At 42.3% G+C, this 19150-nt stretch overlaps 1 protein-coding gene across 7 annotated transcripts in view; it reads right to left on the bottom strand.

Annotated features, from left to right (window-relative positions):
• Positions 1–19150, bottom strand: part of PRPF3 (pre-mRNA processing factor 3) — a 129543-nt gene that overhangs the window by 97344 nt on the left and 13049 nt on the right. The window contains exon 1 of one of the 7 annotated variants that reach the window (XM_078670668.1): positions 5672–5929. The exons of the other annotated variants lie outside the window; for them this stretch is intronic. The gene's annotated coding sequence lies outside the window, so the exon portion shown is untranslated. Of the gene's footprint in view, positions 1–5671; positions 5930–19150 lie in introns of those variants that run through there. 7 annotated transcript variants of the gene reach the window in all.

Here is a 19150-nt window from a genome sequence, read left to right as displayed (position 1 = left end):
AATGGCAGCCTATGGGGCTTGTCTGTCCAGGTTCTTCTCTCTATCATTCCTGAGGGATTTTGCTGTTAAGCAAGGGAAATCTGTACAGGCTTTGCTGTTTTGTGAATTTTGTGGTGGAATTTCTAGTTGAAGTACTGGACAGTGTAGCCTTTTTGGCTGCATTATCTGTCTTTAAATTCTCTCTTAAGTGTCTATGCATTTCTGCATTTTTTTTGACACTGTAAGAGATTATTTTTGATTGCTCCGGGGTCCACGCACATGGGCGGGACTATTCACTAGATTAGGACTATACACAGAGATCCCCTACTACAGAATAATAATGCCCCCGTGTTTCGGCACCTAGACAAAACATATGTGTAATATCAAAAGTGGTCAGTGTGTCAAGATTTGTCAAAAAACCCAATGTCCACGTTTTGAAATAAAGCGTCCCTTCTAAGTCAAGTGCTCGTCCTCTGAGTATATATTGAACTTTGGTTCCCCTCGCCGAAAGGAGTGGGATGAATGTAGTTCCACAGACTGTCGCCAGCTGGAATCAAGCAAACCGGTTAGGACGGTCTCTCGTTTTACTGATTGGGGCTACTTCTAACTCATGGTCATTAAGATGAGGCTTACCTCTCCGTTCTGGTGTCTTTTTTCAGTCTTCGGCTGGACTCTGTCAACTTCACCAGTCTTTCGTCTGCTGATGTAAAGTCGTGTATAAAACCCGGAAATCAAAACTCATTTTACGTGATCTGGCCTCTGTTCCGACTAGAGTGATGGACGCAAGGCTTGTTGGTAGTTGTAGTATAAACCCTGGGAAAGATGATGCGTACGAACAAAGTAGTCTACAAGTTGCAATACGCAATGTCCTGCTTATTTGTTTAAATACGAAGCGTTTTTTTAAAGAAAATCCAAAGAATAGAATTCCTCTGAAACATAACTACGCCTCAATTTAAACATGCATGGCGGACACGGAGTATGTCGATGATAGTAGTTAATACCCTAGTGGATAGATGATCATACGGTTAGTGTGAATAATAGATCTAATCCGAAAGTGGCATTGGAAAATGGTCAAATCATTTAATAAGACACGGTAGCAGTTTCAACCCAAAACGTGGAATACATGTTCCACATGGCTTGGGCACTGAGACGGGAGCCACGACTGTTAATGGCGGTGATTTGATTCAGGGTGCATAAAATGAGCGAAGGGGGAATAAAGTGGACACAAAAGAAAGGATTTTTTGTCCACCAAAATCCAAATGCAAGTGAATATGAACTCAGGAATGGACTTGAGTGAGGGGTCTGCCGTGTAAAGATGTCCGCGTCAGAGATGTGAACAGGAATGGTCTACAAGTTTTGCTGGAGTTGCAGTGGAATACCTGCAAAAATGTATTTACAGATTGTATAGTTCAGACATCTCATTCAAACCTGACACAGCCGTATCAAATTTTTGTATTAGCATGGCTTCTTTTTGGGATAGCCTCATCTCGATATCCCCACCTCTGGGGTCCCGTTCTACTTTGCAGATTACTGTCCAGCGAATGTCTGCTTCCACATGTGCTTTCTCAATCCAGTGATTTACCAAGGGAGGTGAAATTCCTTGCAGGTCATAGTGCAATATCACTTGTGAAGCCATGAAAAAGGTAAATAGAAAAGTAACCGAATTCTCTAAAGGGACACCAAAGACAGTCAACTTTTTAACTAGAAGATAGTTCAGACCAGTTATAGGAGCATATCTAGCAGGTTTTTGTCAAGTCTTTTAGTCGTCAGTACATGCTGTCTGGATGCGCCTGGGATTGGCTTAGGATCGCACCCAGCAAGTTTGGCTGCCACGATTCTTGTCGGCCCCCAGAAGGGTGTCCATTGGAGTTCCGCAGGGCTCCACTCAGAGTCCTCTGCTTTTTAATATTTATATCACGCCTCTGCTTTATCTTGCAGAGGAACTGAGAGCCAAGATCATAGCCTATGCAGACGATACCCAGCTCCTCTATACTTGGAGGGAAAATGACTTGTCCCCGGAAACAGCTCATAACGGTCTTTCTACCGTTTTTAAAAGGCTTGCACTAGTGCAGCTGAAGTGCTACGAGGACAAGTCGGAGGTCATTTTGTATGGATCTTTCCCCCCCATCTTTTAGGGAGACTTTGTGGCCCTCAGAGTACCCTGTGCCCAACTCAGTGGGTAACCCTGCCAAGAACCTGGGGGTATGGTTTGGGGAGGACCTTAGGTTCTCCGTGCAGATTAATAGGCTTGCTGGGATATGATTTGGCACACTCAAATCGCTCAGAAAGTTTCTCCCTCTGCTACCCAGGCCAGCCAAGGAAATGGTGGCTCGTGCTCTGATCTTGTCACGCATTGATTACGCCAATGCTTTACACATTGGCATACCTGGCTGCCTGCTAAAAAAATTGCAGACAATACAGAATGCGGCGGCCAGGCTTCTGCTGGACATTCCGGGAAGATCAAGCGTGAAACAGCATCTGTGGGATCTCCACTGGCTCCCTGTAGCTCACAGAGTTCAGTTCAAAGCCCTTACTCTGGCTTATAGAGCCTTGCATGGGCTAGGGCGGCGTATCTTAGGAGGCGCTTTGCCTTCTATGTCCCTCGCAAGACTTCGCGTTTTGCCTGGTAGCGATTGGCAACAGTCCCTTGCTTCTGCAGAACTCAACTGGGGGTTGCTCCCTTTCTGTCAAAGCAGCGGAAGCCTGGAACTCCCTCCCCGTGGAGCTTTAGAATACTCAGGATACTAGGCTGTTCAAGAAGCAACTAAAGACCCTACTTTTTAATAAGCCCATTTAATCCCAGAACCCTACTGTCACGTTCACCGCCCGCGCCGGGACACTCTCGAGTATCTCTGCGCGTTATAAATGGATTATAAGTTATAACATATAACATATACTGCTGAACATTCGGTTTAACAGTGATGCCAAACAGATCCAGGAGCACAAGACCTACGCCAGATTCGGTTACTAGCCACTGCCGAAGACAAATAGTTCCATTAAGAGCTACTATAGATACATTTATTTAAAATGTAGACCAGAAAAATTGAACCTTCCAGCGCAGGTGTGATATTCCTATCACACAACGCACAGGACATTCATCTGAGTCAAGGACAAAACTGAATTTCAGTTTACAGTACGGTTGTGGAAAAGAGCATTGTCTACTGCCAATCTCTTATGGGCAGGTGGTTCCGAGCGCCCCAATCCAAACTCCAAACATCAGTATGCCACACGGTAATTGTGATTTCATACTAAAAGAAGATTAAATCATATTTATATGAAAACAATATTTGATTCTTATAAAGTATTATAAACGCAGCACTACAGGGTCAAAAATTTGATAATCCGCATATTTCAACACATCCCCACATACCTAGCCAATTATTTCAAACTTCAACTTTATTATAAAAAAAAAAAAAAAAAAAAAAAAAAAGAGGTCTGCAATCTTGATTGTATTGGTCCTTCTTATTAAGCCATGTCTTGTAATGCCTCCTGATGTACGTTACAGTGCCATCAAGACACTATTTAAAAATCGCTCCATCAAAGGGTCTGTGCATGCCGAATATGGCCCCTCCTACTTGCTTATTAATGGTGCCCTATAGATGAAGGATTGGTCAGTTCATGCTGTGCTTCCGTTTTGCTGCACTGGGCGGTGAATGATACTTCTGGTCAAAACTAAAAGTAGGAAGTGCACAAGAGTGTACTGTTACTTTTCCTTCATTCCAAGCAGAAGAAACTTGCAATGACACCATTTCCTTTGAGCCATATTCCGGCTGTAGAGCTTAAAAAGCATTAGAGAATGAAAATGTTCCTTCTATGTGTAGAAAGCAGCCATTTCTTAAAGCATGGCAACCAAGCACACATTTTATCAAACAGCACTGTTTAAACAAGCAGGATGGATTTCTAGATCCTGTATTTCATGCACGAACGGTGCCCAGGTTATCGTACATTCATGACTGCATTTTGGGCGACATTAAGAAATACATCTAGAAGTCTTACCACTCGTTATTAGCGTTTTACTGTGATTTTGTGGAGGCTGATGTCTACTAATTGTATTGACCTTCCATGAATCAGATGGCCATATGATGGAGAAAGTGTATGATGTATTTAGAAAGGAACGCCTAACAAATCTTAAACCAATGACATGTAGGGGTGCTATGCTCTCGATCTCAGCCACTACATTACCAGTGAGTTCGATTTGCACGTTTTGAGTATCTTGCATATAGGAGACTGTAGGATCTTGTACTGAAATGAAAGCGGATCAGTTCACATCATGAGTATCACCCAGTGTGGAAGACCCAGTAATACAATAAGGTATTCTCAGGAGCCAGCTCATAAATATAGGACAGTGAATCTACTCTTCCGGAAGGAGTTGACTGGAAGTAAATAGTTTGCAACGCCGTCACTAGATTAGGATTCCAACTGGAAAGGCACATCTTCCAATAGAGTAAACACAAATTAAAAAAATAAAGTAATAATAAAAAAAAAAACACCAGTGCAGGTTGCCTGTCAGATGGGATAGGATTGTTCGCTGGAACAAAGTCATTTGTTGGTCCAAGTACGACATGATTGTGATGTTGTGTTACTGTGAACTGGTGGTTGCAGAAACTTCGGCAAACTTTCTCATCACTTGCTCAAATTTGTGGTCCACTAAAATAAAGCCTCACAAGGCCAGTTCTTGGGGAGGCTGCCTTCGGGAAGAAAAGAAAAGTTAATTTCCTGAAAAAGCTTCTCTTGATAGTAATCTAAAGTGCAAGACTGGACTAAATTAAGAAGATGAAGTCATGCCCAAAGCAGTTATACAGTACTCTAGTGTTGATACAGATTCAAATCCAGTAAGTCTTGAAGTAGGTTATCGAAAATAAACTTAGGCACAACCTCCTAAGTACACAAGGTCCAAGACCTTTCCTCAACTGACATACAATTAAACCACAACACAAGAATCTGAAACAGAATCTATGCTCATGCTGTAGTGTAGTTCCTATTATCCCAATAGGCTCTGCGCGTTGGAATAATATCTTCAATAGTATAGACGTAGGACTGGGGTTAACTAGGTCTTCTACTGACGATATTAGACTTAAAGTTTATGTGTGCCAGCTAGCTCAGAGTTCCCTAGAAACTTTCTCGAATAGGCAAGGAGGAGTTTAACCTCCCTGGATAGACAAGAAGGGATTTAGTTTCTGACAACCATAGAACATGACAACTTTGTTCTCCCCTAATCAAGAGTATATCTCTAGAGTCGTGTGAAAACAAAAGGCAACTTATTTTACTCAGTCAGTACGTGCATTCTTAGTTTCACCAGATTGTAGAGAAAAGGAAGAGACGGGCGTGTTCAATAAACAAGGTGTTATTTATTGATCAGTCTCTTCTCGTACAAGAGAAATGAATCGCTATTATTGCAATACTTATAGTTAAGTACAGTGCATACAGTAAAAGCAGAATTATAAATTAATACTGTAAAAGCATTGATATGGTTTCTTAGCCATATGATACTTTAAAATGGATAAAATAGATACATACATATATATACATTGACTAATCGTACTCAACTGGTGCTTCTAACTACGCCTACCCCGGTGTACCTAACCTAAGCCTAATACGTGGGCGGGAGTAGATAAGTAGCAGTTTAAGTTAAGTTTGCTTTGCCAAGGGTCTGACTCAAGAATTCTCTGTAAGGGGTTATTCAGTTCTGTACCTGGGATTTAGAAGGCTGGAGGGCTGGTATCTCTATCTCAGGACTTGATATCCCAGCTGCCTGCGAGGGCGGCTGGAAACGCCGGAGCTGGATTTCTCGGCAAGAGAAAAGGCAGCGTCTCTCTCTCAGCACGTCAAAAGGGAGGGGCAGCGTCCGTGGGCTTTCTCTGCATCAGCTGGGCTCCTCGGCAAGTCGCGCTGCTCCAATCTCGTCACCACCACCGTGTGTTGCTTAGGGCAATGTCGGTAATATTTATACCTGAAAGGTGCCGAGATTGACGTAAGGATGGACATAAATACGTCAATAAGGATGTCATAAGAACTGGTCGTTCTTACATTCTTTACTGGAGTTCTTGGCTAAATCAAAACAATAGCTGCGGGGGATTTCCCAGATTGCTGGAGGTTTGATTTGTTTTGAGAACTCGGTATGCTTTCTATGGGGGCTGGAGGAATAGTGCTTGCTTAATGTGGTAGCATGCGCTATGACCTAATCAGAAAGCGGGTTTCTGTGCCGTTGTATGGCCACTATTGATTTATTAACCGGGCAAGGGTCATAAGCAGGAATATTGATACAGTTCCCATAGGAAATACATCACACCCACTCCACGGAATCTATGTCCATATTTACTAACCTAAGCATAGTAAACATAACTAATAATGAATGTGTATTTAAACCGCCCCAAAATACATTAATTGGATTAGCGTAACACATGAAAAATATGAATATAGTTACTGTATGCATTCCAGCAGTGTAATCATTCAAAGAGGATGCACTTTTTATATCAGCACGAATGATTTGCGAAAATAACACATGAAATGGCTCTTAATACAGAAGAAAAAGTGCGAGACCATTTCATCACATAGAAATGTAATTCTACTTGAAGATAACCTAGAGGTCGAGGTAAAGTCTTATAGGAGGTACCTAAAAATAGAAGTTTCTGTTCTCCAAGAATAGTTTACTTTAAGCAGAAGATAAGTGCCTGAAAGGTAAATGTTTTGGAAGTAGGAGAAAAAGTTCCCGTTTGCAGGAGCAGACTCGAACAAATTCTCAGTGGCTTTGTTTTTAAAATTGAAGGCCAAATTCAGAGTTCAGGGAACGCTGTGTGCATGTTTGCTCAAAGTCATTCTTTCTGTTCTGGTGAAAACATCATATCATTTAGATGTTCGAAAAAACAGTCAACAGCTTCCGGTGAGAGTTCGACTAAGTTGGAAAATGACGCTAACATGCATTCATGAGCATGATTGCTTTCAGTGATGGTTTGATCAGCATTGCTGACAGATGGTCGTACCTGATCGATGCTGCTTTCATCTTGTACTTCACTACCCTTCAATCGCAGTGGTGAAGTTTAAAACGAATGCAGTCATCAGGATTGGTAGCCGCTGGGGACAGCACAATGCATGAGCCTTAACTGGACTCAACAAAGTCTCTGCATCCAATGGCACTTCTGATTGTAGTGCGAGACAGGTGTCCAACACGCATTCCTCGCCGCATAGCATGCACCTTAATACAGGCATAACACAAGACTGCCACAAGGGTCTGAATGAAAGAAACCAAGTCATATTTAAATCTCGTAGCCGTGCTAGTCCAAGGACTTTAGTTATGCGGTTCCGGTAGCGGATAGCTAGGATCGTTTCTTCCATTGTTGCTGGAGTCATGTCTGTGACATGGTTTGCCATAGAGAAGCAAAAGTAGCAAAAATAGGACGCCTGCTACTAGTCCCAACAGGAGAGGAAGTCCGCCAAAGATGGAATGGACGAAGTTTGGAAAAATACCCAGGATGGCTTTGAATGGGGTCAAAGCTCCCGAAAAAACGGTCTTAAATACACTTGCGTTACCATTTGTATCAGAAATATTTAAGATTTCGTTTAGTATTTCTGCGAAGTGTAGGGGGCTATTTGTTGATAACAGTGAATGAATCTCTGCCGTTGTCCTTGCAACTTGGAGATCATACGTTTCTTTTGATGACGTCAACTGGGTTGGCGTCTGTAGGAGCACAGTCTTCATTCTGCTTAAAGTATCAATTAGAATAGAAGAGAAATTAAAACTGGGCCATAACCTTGCCTCCCTGTCTGGAGCATCATTCGGGAACAATACTCTTTCACAGCACATGACCCTGGTAGTCACGCTTACGAGATAAGGTTTTCCGGGCATTAAGCCACAACACTGGTGATCTACAATTAGAATGTAACTCCCGTTCGAGAGTCTCATAAAGAATGGTTCTATTAGTGCTGCAGGTGCGCCTAGCTGGTGACATGAAAGGTTATTTGAAGTCCCTTCACAGGCCCCATGCAAATTTATACCCTGACACAGAAGTATACCGCTTAGTGATTTTGCACAATTATTGCCACTAAGAAATACACTCTGTCCTTTATTACTGACACATGTGTGTGTATAGGGCAAGTTCCATGTTGACTTAATGTATCCTTTACCCAACCTTTCATACTGGCCTGCCTGTATATATTTTTGGCAGTATTGAAACTGGAAAGTTGTTATCGGAATATTTATTATCCCATGTATTATCCATTCAATGACAGGTCGTTCTGACATTGTCAATGGTAATCTCTCAAGTTTTTCAATGCTCAGAATTGTATAGTCAGCACCCTTCTGTGCCAAACTGATTTGTTTATCAGTAAGGTTAAAGATATTAAATAGTGACGTTGTGTTGATTAAACGCCAAGGCACATAGCCTGAACGCAGATTTTGTAACGTCCAGCCAAGCTGTACAATAGAACGTAATTGAGACTGACCGTGTTGCAACATCAGTAAGTCTTGCTCTATTATATCGATGGGTGAAGATACAATACTGTCCAGTGAATATATTCTGGAAGACAGAGTCATTAACCCATTGTCCAAAACAGAAAGTGATTTTTCCAAATTAACACGGTCAATTTCCCGTATTTTTTCTGCTGTCTCAATTTGAGTTTCTTTCCAAGCTTCGTTATAAGCTGCATATATAGAGGCCGCTATGAAACGTTTTTTACGCTGTTTGCGTGGTCCCATAATGAAATCGCGCAAGTCAGCACCTTCTTTAAGTAAAGTTAGGTGTTGCTTAATTTCTGCCAGTGTGGAGGTATGTAGCCATTGAAGGCAGAGCTTTCCCACACTGTATGTAGTTACAATCCCTGGATGTTGTCTTTGGGAGTATCTAGGGTCTGGCCTGGTCAATGTGAACCCCTGTATTTTGTTCAGGAATCTGTCTTGACAGTTATTCGTGTCTGTGGGCCAGATCAACCATTGTTTCCAATCAGGATGGGTTCTGTTTTGGTTGAAAATATGGGTTACGTCTATCTCAACATCCGTAGTGCTATTACTGTCCGTTGTTGGCTTTGGAATAGACGGTTTATTTAAGTCTTTGATTTTGGCTAGGCCAAGACAGGTAGTCTGTTGAATCGTGTCATTCAAAAATATAATTTGTTTTGGGATCATGCAGGCTCTAAACAATGATTCTATACCCTGCACTTGCCAATCTTTTGTGCCCCAGATCGTTTTCGTTTCAATGTTATTGTTCCAGAAATCAAAACCAAATGTATTCATTTTTTCAAAAAATGAGTCTGAATATATCAATTTTGTGTTTGTAAGCATGGTTTTCACTCCTGTCTTATTTAACAATTTGAAATGGAATGTTTCTGCATTACTTGTGTTAAACCCTGAAAAGTATGAATATTTATCATAAAATGTTTTTGAACTGCCTTTTGGTGGAGTTGCACAATGTTCCCATTGGTTAAATTTTAAAACATTTCTAGGTTGAGAAGATTTATGCAGATAATGGTTACCATAGTGGTTGTAGCAAAACATTTGATCGTAATTAGATGAACCTTGTAAATAATCATGTTCTGTAAATTTAGCTGACATCACTAGATCAGACATCATATCATTAATACTTTCAAAGTCCCAATCATCAGCAAATGTGCTGGGTTTTACAAAGTCACTCAATGAAATCTTAAATTGGTGTGGATACTTCAGGAGTTCAACCGGACCATATATTTCATATTCAGTTTTGTCCCAAGCTACCCCGCCGGGTATAGGATTGGCTGTGAAGTTTACTGAAGAAAGTTCTCTTTTCTCGACGTGTGAAGATGTGTGTGGTTTAAGGACCAAGTTGATTTTCTGGCTTGCTGTGTCTATTGTAGCATATTTTCCCTCAATGAAATGTCCCAAGCATAGTACCATGATGAGCCAAAGTATGAGGATAAATGCACCAAATGCCACCCAAATTTCAATCCATGGAGAAATCAGATAGGTTTCTTTTAGTTGATGAAAAAGTTCCTTTGCTTTATCTTTAAAAGTTTTGGTTGTCGGTTGTACTTCTGGTTCACTTGGATCTTCAGAAAAATCATCGAAGTTGATGAAGTAGCCTGATGCCGTTCTGTCAATTGTTCTAATTGCTTCTGGATTACTTTTTGCTTTTGGAATTTGTTTTGTTTCATCAGCATAGTCATTTGTTACTTCATTGTAGGTTGGTGTTTCTTGATGAAAAGTTTTGATTTGGGTTTTAAGAGGTTCAAGTTCTATTGCTTTGTTGCATAGTCCTTGTTGATTCACTGTAGATTTTTCAAATGTGATTAGTCTTTCAGTTTGAACCTCTGTGTTTGTAGCAAACTTTGGTGTTCTGCTACTTCTTGGGAGTCCACTTGGCCTACTACTTGTTATCGGCCACATGATTGTGGTTTAACCAGGTCGACGGATACAACTCGGTTCTCCTTTTTACCAGCAAGGGGCGGTAGTACTACTGATCTTGTCCCGTTGACAGACAAGACAGGAACTGCTTTTCTGTAAGAAGGCCCAAATTCCTTCTTTACCGCGATCTTCTCTCTGACCAGATCCCCGATTTTTGGAATCCTGACAGGCCTTACTGGGACAGGTGGTTTCTCTTCAGTGGTTGTTGGCTGTTGTTTCAACTTTATGTTGCTCAGGTCCTTTCTTGTTTCATTTAAGTCCTGTAAAATAGCCAAGCGATCTTTGATATCAAAGCATTTTTCTTTAACCACTGAAGTGTGACTATCTAAGTCCTGGACTAACATTCTGGTCCCAAACAATAGTTCGTACGGACTGAGACCTCTCAGAGAATTTCTTGGCAGATTATTAAGACTATGTTGGACACTTATTAGATGTTTGACCCACCCAGCTCCCGAACCTAATACCTTTGCTGTTATAGATTGCTTTATGCCTTGGTTTTTTCTTTACACCATCCCGTTTCCCTCAGGAAGGAAGTGAGAAGATTCCCGCAATGCAATGCTCATTCTGGCCATGCCCTCCCCATAAGCTCGAGAGCTAAAGGAAAGATATTGGTCAGAACGTAGCATGCTCCTAGCGTATATGCCATTATAGACTCGCAAATCTTTGTATAACAGTTCAGACGTCAGCCGAGAGCTGTGGTCTACATTATAAGTGAAAATAGCCTTTACATGTTAATTTGACGCATTATTCATACTGGGTTTTTTATTTTTTATTGTTGATCTAATCTGGAGCGAAACGCCATGGTAATACACCGTCTCGGTCGCACTGCGATCTCTGAGGCAGTCTGGGCAGTTTTTTACAAAGATGTGATGATGCAGGCTCATGCCTGGCCACCAGTACACCGATTGTAATTCTTCCAGAGAATCTTTAAGCTTGAGGTGTCTAAGACCCTCACCCATATGTGCGTCTGCTATTAACAAGCTTCTCCTGTCCGTGTTTGGAATTACTCTATCTCCCACTCCAGGGATTCGTGCAAAAGGAATGGAGTTTGCATCGATTATGTATGTATAATTGAGTGGATAGTTGATGGGTAGCGCTGAGCACTCGCCTTTTGATGACGTTTTTACCGCCAGCACAGTTTCACCGTCAATGTATTTTACTGAACGCTTTTTTCTAGCTACGGAAGCCGATTTAGTTGCTGCCGCTGTCTAAGCCAATGAATTCCCTGCAACGTGAACGCCATCACGCTGATGACTCAGTGAGTGTATCACGTGAGTTTTTGGTAGTTCTTTCTGTAAAAGAACTACTTGTTCCCAAAGCGCTTTTTGCTTTATTGTGGCACCTGTGTCATCTTTGTAACCGTTTTGAATCCATTTCTGTAAATCGTTATTGTATGATTTGACGCAGTAATACGAATCGCACACTACAAGTGTCGGGAATTCGCGATCTGCATTATCTAGCGCCATTTTTAACGCTATTATTTCAGTTTGTTGTTCTGAATTATTTTCCACTGAGTGTGTTTTCGTAAATAGAGGTCTCAGTTTACCTCCGCGCCACACGTCTTTTACAATTTCGCATGTGGCGTTGTATGCTTGCTCTCCCCAAACTGAGGGTTGAGCATGTCCGTCTGTATAGATTACACAGGCGTACTGTCGTAAAGGCAGAATGTCGATTGGCAGAGGATATTCTCTTTCATATTCTAGATATTTTAATTCCTTCAATTCCGGATCAAAATAGTATTTTACTTTGTCTGTAGCAATAGAATTTACCCATTGTATCCATTCTGGATTCAATGCCGTTGTCGGTAAATTACATGGGGTTGTTAATGCCTCAAAAGCTGATTCTGCTGTTCTGACTGTAATACGTCTACCGTCAGCTTGGTCTTTTTCTCTTGCTACAGCCGTTTGAACCGCATGAACAATGTTTTCCTTAATGCTGAACGTTTTTTCAGCTTCTGTGTACAAGTGTGATTTGTATGCAATTGGTACCGTTTCTCCCTCATTAGAGGTCAGGTATGTGAATCTGCATCTTTCTGGGATGACTCGAATCACAAGGTTGCGTGTGTTGTCGCGTGTTTGTAGTTTTGTTTTAACTAACATGTCTGTTTGTAAAGATCTCAAAATTTCTGTGTGTTTTTGAGTCCAGTTGAGTCTTTTAAAATCTGGTTTTATTAGATCATAGAGGGGTTTGACCCTCTCTGCATAATTTATAATGTAAGTTCTTCCGAAATTTAGGAAACCTAGAATTGATTGTAAGTTTTTTAGTGTTCTGGGTGCTTGGATTACAGCACATTTCTCTAGGAAATTGTCAGCCAGGCTTTTGCCTTCAATAGATAATTCATATCCTAAAAACAGGACAGTTTTAAAGTTGAATTTGTAACTCTCTGCTGCGAACCCAAGTATTATGGTGTTCACTCTTTTCAAGTGAGTATCCAAGTCATCATCTGTTAGATAGATGTCATCGACATAAGATAATGCCTCATCATCATATATTTGTAGTAGCTCTGTTACTCTCGCTGAGAATAATCCTGGGCTATTCTTGAACCCCTGTGGTAAACAACAGACATTTTTTTGTGCGCCATTTATTGAAAACGCGGTCAAATATCTGCTTTCTGGTGCTATATTTTGACAAAAGAATCCATTAGAGATGTCTAATGTTGTTTTGTATTTTTTGCGCACTATGTTATTCATTAGTGCTGCACTGTGTGAGTTTTGCACTGCAAAAGTTTTGCAACATGAGTTCAAGTGTCTGTAGTCCAAAACAAGACGATATGTATCATCTGGTTTGGAGACAGGAAACAAAGGATTGTTCATTTGTGAGGTGCAAGTTTCAATCACCCCCTGGTATTCAAGTTGATCTAGGATCTCTTTTACCTGTTTTTTAGCTTCTTGCTTAATTGGGTACTGCCTCTGTGCAGTAGGTTGTGATTTTAACTGGATTTTGTGAGGAGGAGAGTCCTCATCCCATCCCCACATGGTTTTTATATAATGCAGGAGCTTGGGCTACTGCCCACTTTCTTGCAAGTGTATATTTTTTATGTATTGGAATATGATTTGAGAAGGCAGGCATAATTATTTCTTCGCCATGAGGGCACTCCCTGACAAACTCTGGTGGCCAGTCTTTTTCAGCTAGAAGGATGTCATAGCCCTTGGAGAGATTATCCCAAAATAGACCCCTTATTTTCCTAGTCTTATCCCCCTCTATACGCAATGTTATTTCATATATTTTATGAGGTTTGCTAACTCTGGTATCTGCAGTTTCCACCTGAATGTATTCATTCGTGTCCACTGTCTCCAGATGATTCATCAGGATCTTGCGAGCTATGCTCACTTCTGCTGCGCTGTCTAGCATTGTCTGAGCCCATTCTCCGTTTTTCAGCTGTGTCCTCAGTATTCTCGGCATGTTTGATTACTTTGATACTGGCTACCTTCTTCTTTGGAAATTGTAATTTTTTATTTTGATGAGCAGGTTCCTTGTCTTTGGACTTGACGTGCTCTTCCCTGGGTTCTGATCGTCCTCTTCTTTCCGATTTCTGCGAGGAAGTCTGAAAAGATCGAGAGGGACGTGTATCAATATCTTGATATCTGTCAGGTTTTTTTATATTATCCCTATTTCTACGGTTGTATCTTTTCCCAGAGGGCTCCCTTTGGGGAGACTTGTGTCCTTGGTCCGGAGATCTTTCTCTCCGCCGAGGAGACCTTCCTCTGGTTTGGAATCTTTTTTCCTTTGGAGTGGATTGTTTATTTCCATCCCAGCTCTTTTTTTGAGTGTTTAGATTATTTTTAATAAATACCTTTTCAGGATTTACAATTAGTTTGGGTTTCACTGGTTTCCCACCCAAACTATCTCTACCTAGTTCTTCATAGGATTTTTCTAGGATTCTGGCAATTTCAAATGGTTGGTCTGTTATATTTGTCTCTTTCAACCTCTGGCGGATCGCCACATTTGCTGCTTCTCCCTTTATATTGGCTAGTAATATTGCCGAGCCCTGCTTGAAGTCTTTCAGTAATTTCATACCAAGAGTTAAAGCAGGTTCTGGACCGTATTCATCTTGAATTTGTTTTAGCACATCTGGTATTACTGACATGGATGGAACACCATGTGTTTTTGTGTAAATGGAAGCAAAGACTGTACCCCAAGTGTCACAGTCCTCCACATGTGGTGCGATTCCCATTGGAAGACAGATAGTCAGAATCCTGTGTTTCTCAACAGGGGTGGTATCCGGAAATACCGCCTCTATTTGAGTGATTTTTTCTGATAACCAGAATGGAATTTGTTCCCTTTTGCGGGTACTTTTCCTAGACAGGACTGTATGTTCTGTGGTGTAATTTTATTTGTGTTCCCCTGAGTAGGGGTCAGCTGTGGAATTTTAATAGCTGGTTGGACTGTTGAAGTCCGCATTACATATTGGACTAGTTGTCTATGTATTTTAATTAGTTGTTTTAGCTGTGCTAAAAGATCTGGTGCAGGCATTTCTTCAATGTCTAGATGTGGTGTGTATCCGGCTAGGACCGGCCACGTTGCTCCTGGTCTACCTAGTGGACCGAGCCTGGTGATGTGAATATTGTGTTTTAGGGCGCCATTAAACAAGAGCAAGTGCTCTTGATATTTGAGTGGTATTTCCACCTCCTCGAAAGGAGTATACTCATTCGGAGGTTCCTCTATTTTGTAATAGTGGAAGTCCTTTGTTACAGCGTTTGCTGCTGGAAAGTTTATCCATGAATAGAATACCTCTGTCTGCCGATATTTGTGTGCCTCAATTACGAATATTACTGTACCACCTCTCGGTGTCAGCCCATTTTCTATAAGTTTTAAAGTTATAGTTTTCCTTATGTTGACCGGGATGAGTATTGCGTCCGGGTCTTGCTGTAGGAGACTATTGTCATCTGCTAGGAGTTGAGCTGCTACTCTAGCTGTCTCCCTTTCTACTTCACTGTCTGACATTTTACTGACAGGAAGGTTATTTTGTTTATTTGCAGATCAGGTTTCTACGGAAACAAAGATTAGATGCACAATATTTTGGAACAGTGTATCCTTCAACGTTGAATAAACCAAAAAACCATACATAGGAGTCTCCTCCTACTAAGTTTGGCGGATTTAACCTTTCACCCACTCCAGACGTCTTTGGAGTATTATGGGAAAAAAGGGTCTGTGTGAAAAAGCACGACTGAGTTACTCTAATGTCTTGCGTTAGATTTATTGCCTATCCAAACCGTTGGGCGCCATGTAGTGTAGTTCCTATTATCCCAATAGGCTCTGCGCATTGGAATAATATCTTCAATAGTATAGACGTAGGACTGGGGTTAACTAGGTCTTCTACTGACGATATTAGACTTAAAGTTTATGTGTGCCAGCTAGCTCAGAGTTCACTAGAAACTTTCTCGAATAGGCAAGGAGGAGTTTAACCTCCCTGGATAGACAAGAAGGGATTTAGTTTCTGACAACCATAGAACATGACAACTTTGCTCTCCCCTAATCAAGAGTATATCTCTAGAGTCGTGTGAAAACAAAAGGCAACTTATTTTACTCAGTCAGTACGTGCATTCTTAGTTTCACCAGATTGTAGAGAAAAGGAAGAGACGGGCGTGTTCAATAAACAAGGTGTTATTTATTGATCAGTCTCTTCTCGTACAAGAGAAATGAATCGCTATTATTGCAATACTTATAGTTAAGTACAGTGCATACAGTAAAAGCAGAATTATAAAATAATACTGTAAAAGCATTGATATGGTTTCTTAGCCATATGATACTTTAAAATGGATAAAATAGATACATACATATATATACATTGACTAATCGTACTCAACTGGTGCTTCTAACTATGCCTACCCCGGTGTACCTGACCTAAGCCTAATACGTGGGCGGGAGTAGATAAGTAGCAGTTTAAGTTAAGTTTGCTTTGCCAAGGGTCTGACTCAAGAATTCTCTGTAAGGGGTTATTCAGTTCTGTACCTGGGATTTAGAAGGCTGGAGGGCTGGTATCTCTATCTCAGGACTTGATATCCCAGCTGCCTGCGAGGGCGGCTGGAAACGCCGGAGCTGGATTTCTCGGCAAGAGAAAAGGCAGCGTCTCTCTCTCAGCGCGTCAAAAGGGAGGGGCAGCGTCCGTGGGCTTTCTCTGCATCAGCTGGGCTCCTCGGCAAGTCGCGCTGCTCCAATCTCGTCACCACCACAGTGTGTTGCTTAGGGCAATGTCGGTAATATTTATACCTGAAAGGTGCCGAGATGGACGTAAGGATGGACATAAATACGTCAATAAGGATGTCATAAGAACTGGTCGTTCTTACATTCTTTACTGGAGTTCTTGGCTAAATCAAAACAATAGCTGCGGGGGATTTCCCAGGTTGCTGGAGGTTTGATTTGTTTTGAGAACTCGGTATGCTTTCTATGGGGGCTGGAGGAATAGTGCTTGCTTAATGTGGTAGCATGCGCTATGACCTAATCAGAAAGCGGGTTTCTGTGCCGTTGTATGGCCACTATTGATTTATTAACCGGGCAAGGGTCAGAAGCAGGAATATTGATACAGTTCCCATAGGAAATACATCACAATGCCATTACCTAAGACAGTTCTGGAGCACTAACTAACAAGAGAAATAGAGGATACCACAAGTAATCTAGCTAGACATGGAGCACCACGACTATCGCAATTGTTTTCTATTCAAGAGGTAAATGTAGGAAGCGGACTCTGTGCACACTATACCTTACTTTTAGTATATACAGAGTCCAGTGGAACCCCAAAGGTAGGCAGAGGTAAAAGTAGATAATACCATATTCTCTTTGTGATAGTGTGGGCGAGAAGTAAGGCTTTTATCAGAGGGTGGTGCTAATCCTTTATTGTACACACTCAGGCAAGAAATGATGTCACACACTCAAAAACTGAACTCAGACCAAATTGCTTGAATAAAAATATGATGTAGGTATATTTATTTCCTAGAACAAAGCCAGCTTGGCACAGGTAAGTGATAATGGTACTTTTCAAGGCAGGTCGATCAATACAAGCAAGCTGAATGAAAATGTCTGTTACAGGTTTGTAAATGCTTTGAATACAGTTGACATTACTGTTAGATACCTTTACATATTACTTTATGGATTACTTTTTCTACTCTGCTTGATATGCCTAGATATCACACTAGAACATTTCCTAGAGAAATGGCGAGTAAAGCAGCTTTTATATATTTGCATTTATCTTGGAGTTCCATACAAACCAACTCTACACTTGAAACAATTTTCAAGAAAAGCAGTCAATGCAATCCTAAGAGAGGAAATAGAGTTATCAGTTTGCAGTAAGTACTTGGTTGTGGAAGCCGAGTTCCTGTGGTTAGAACCAGGGTTCCCCCAGGGTCGAGGATGCGCTCTCAAAGCACCCTCAGCGGCACTAGGGCAGCAGGGTGCAGAGTGCTGAGGCCCAATGTTATCCAATGGGAGATAGGGGGCCTCCGGTTGGTGGCTGCTCACGAGCAGGCCACAATGTTGTGGGCACAAATACCCTGTTTTAGGCTCATGGCAAAGGGGGATTTGAGTTAGCACCAAAAGTGCACCTGCAGAGGCACAGGGGCGGCTGGGCGCCGTTTTGGCATTGGGTGTCCTGTTGATTTCAATGTGGATTCTCCGGTTGTAACAAACACTGCAGGTTTGGGGACGAAGACCTTTTGATGGTGACCACCGGTTGGAGAGGTAAGTTGGGATGCCTGGGGATGCTGGGACACTATCGGTTGGGCCACCCAAGGTTGTGGGACGTCAGGTGCGTCTTTAGGTGTCAGGTTTTCTTACCAGCTCCGGTTGCGGGGATCCTCCAGAAAGGGGCTGCAGGTGGTTATTGGGGATTCAAGGAAGGTCGGACAGCACCAGATCTCGGGTCAGGATCGCCTGGGAGACCTCCTCTTGGTGTTGGGCCACTCAAACTCGGGCAGTGGGCTTGGGGTGCATAGTGGTGTAGATTTGGTCAGAGCCAGAATGTGTTGGTGAGCCAACCGGGGGCTTGCGGGAAACAAAGTCTTGGTTTGGGAAGGCAGGTCAGGTCAGGTCCTCTGGGTTCTTGGGGCTCCTGGCTGCAGGTCACACCGGGATTTTACTGGAGCAGGTTCAAGGTTGGGACAGGCTGGTAGGGCTGGGGCCAAGTCAGTGGACGTCCTCCTCTTCTTAGTTCAGCATAGGTCTTCTTCCAGTCGGTTCTTGTCTGCGGAGACAAAGTTTGGGGTTGCCCTAAATACTAAATTTAGGGGTGTTACAGGTCAGGACCAATGGGTCCTTTTGTTGGGGTGGGTACATCCCCTATTATGTCACCCTCTAGTGGGAGGGGGTATATGCCTTTCCTTGTTGACTGGGTCACCCCACCTGCAAGATGGCGGGGACAGAGTTGTGCTTCACCTCGCCTCCCCCACCTGAGGGGTGGGGTTGGCAAAGGTGGGCACACCTCCCTTCCTAAATTGGTTTTCCCACGGATTCTCCTGCACAAAGTGGAGGCCAGTTGCTGGAAACAGCAAATGGCTGGGGTAGCTCACAAAGGCGGCAGGCCTTTGAAGCTTCCCGTCCGTGCACCCTGCCCATCCTGGGAGAGGAGGATTGGCACATCGTCCCTGTATGTGCATTGTTTCAGGACCCCCAAAAGCGCCAGGTTCTCGACCTAGGGGTACATAAACAGGTCTAGTGGTTGCAGCTGGCGAGCAGGCACTCAGCCAAGACACTAGACTTAGGTCGTTTTTCAGGGGGCATCTCTAAGTTGTCCCCCTAGTGCATTTTTCAAGAAATCCCACACTGGCATCAGTGTATGTTTAATGTGCTGAGAGTTTGATAAACTTCCAG

This window comes from Lissotriton helveticus, chromosome 12 (genome assembly GCF_964261635.1).
Source record: "Lissotriton helveticus chromosome 12, aLisHel1.1, whole genome shotgun sequence".
NCBI classification, from domain to species: domain Eukaryota; kingdom Metazoa; phylum Chordata; class Amphibia; order Caudata; family Salamandridae; genus Lissotriton; species Lissotriton helveticus.
This window is presented reverse-complemented; position numbering and strand designations above follow the sequence as displayed.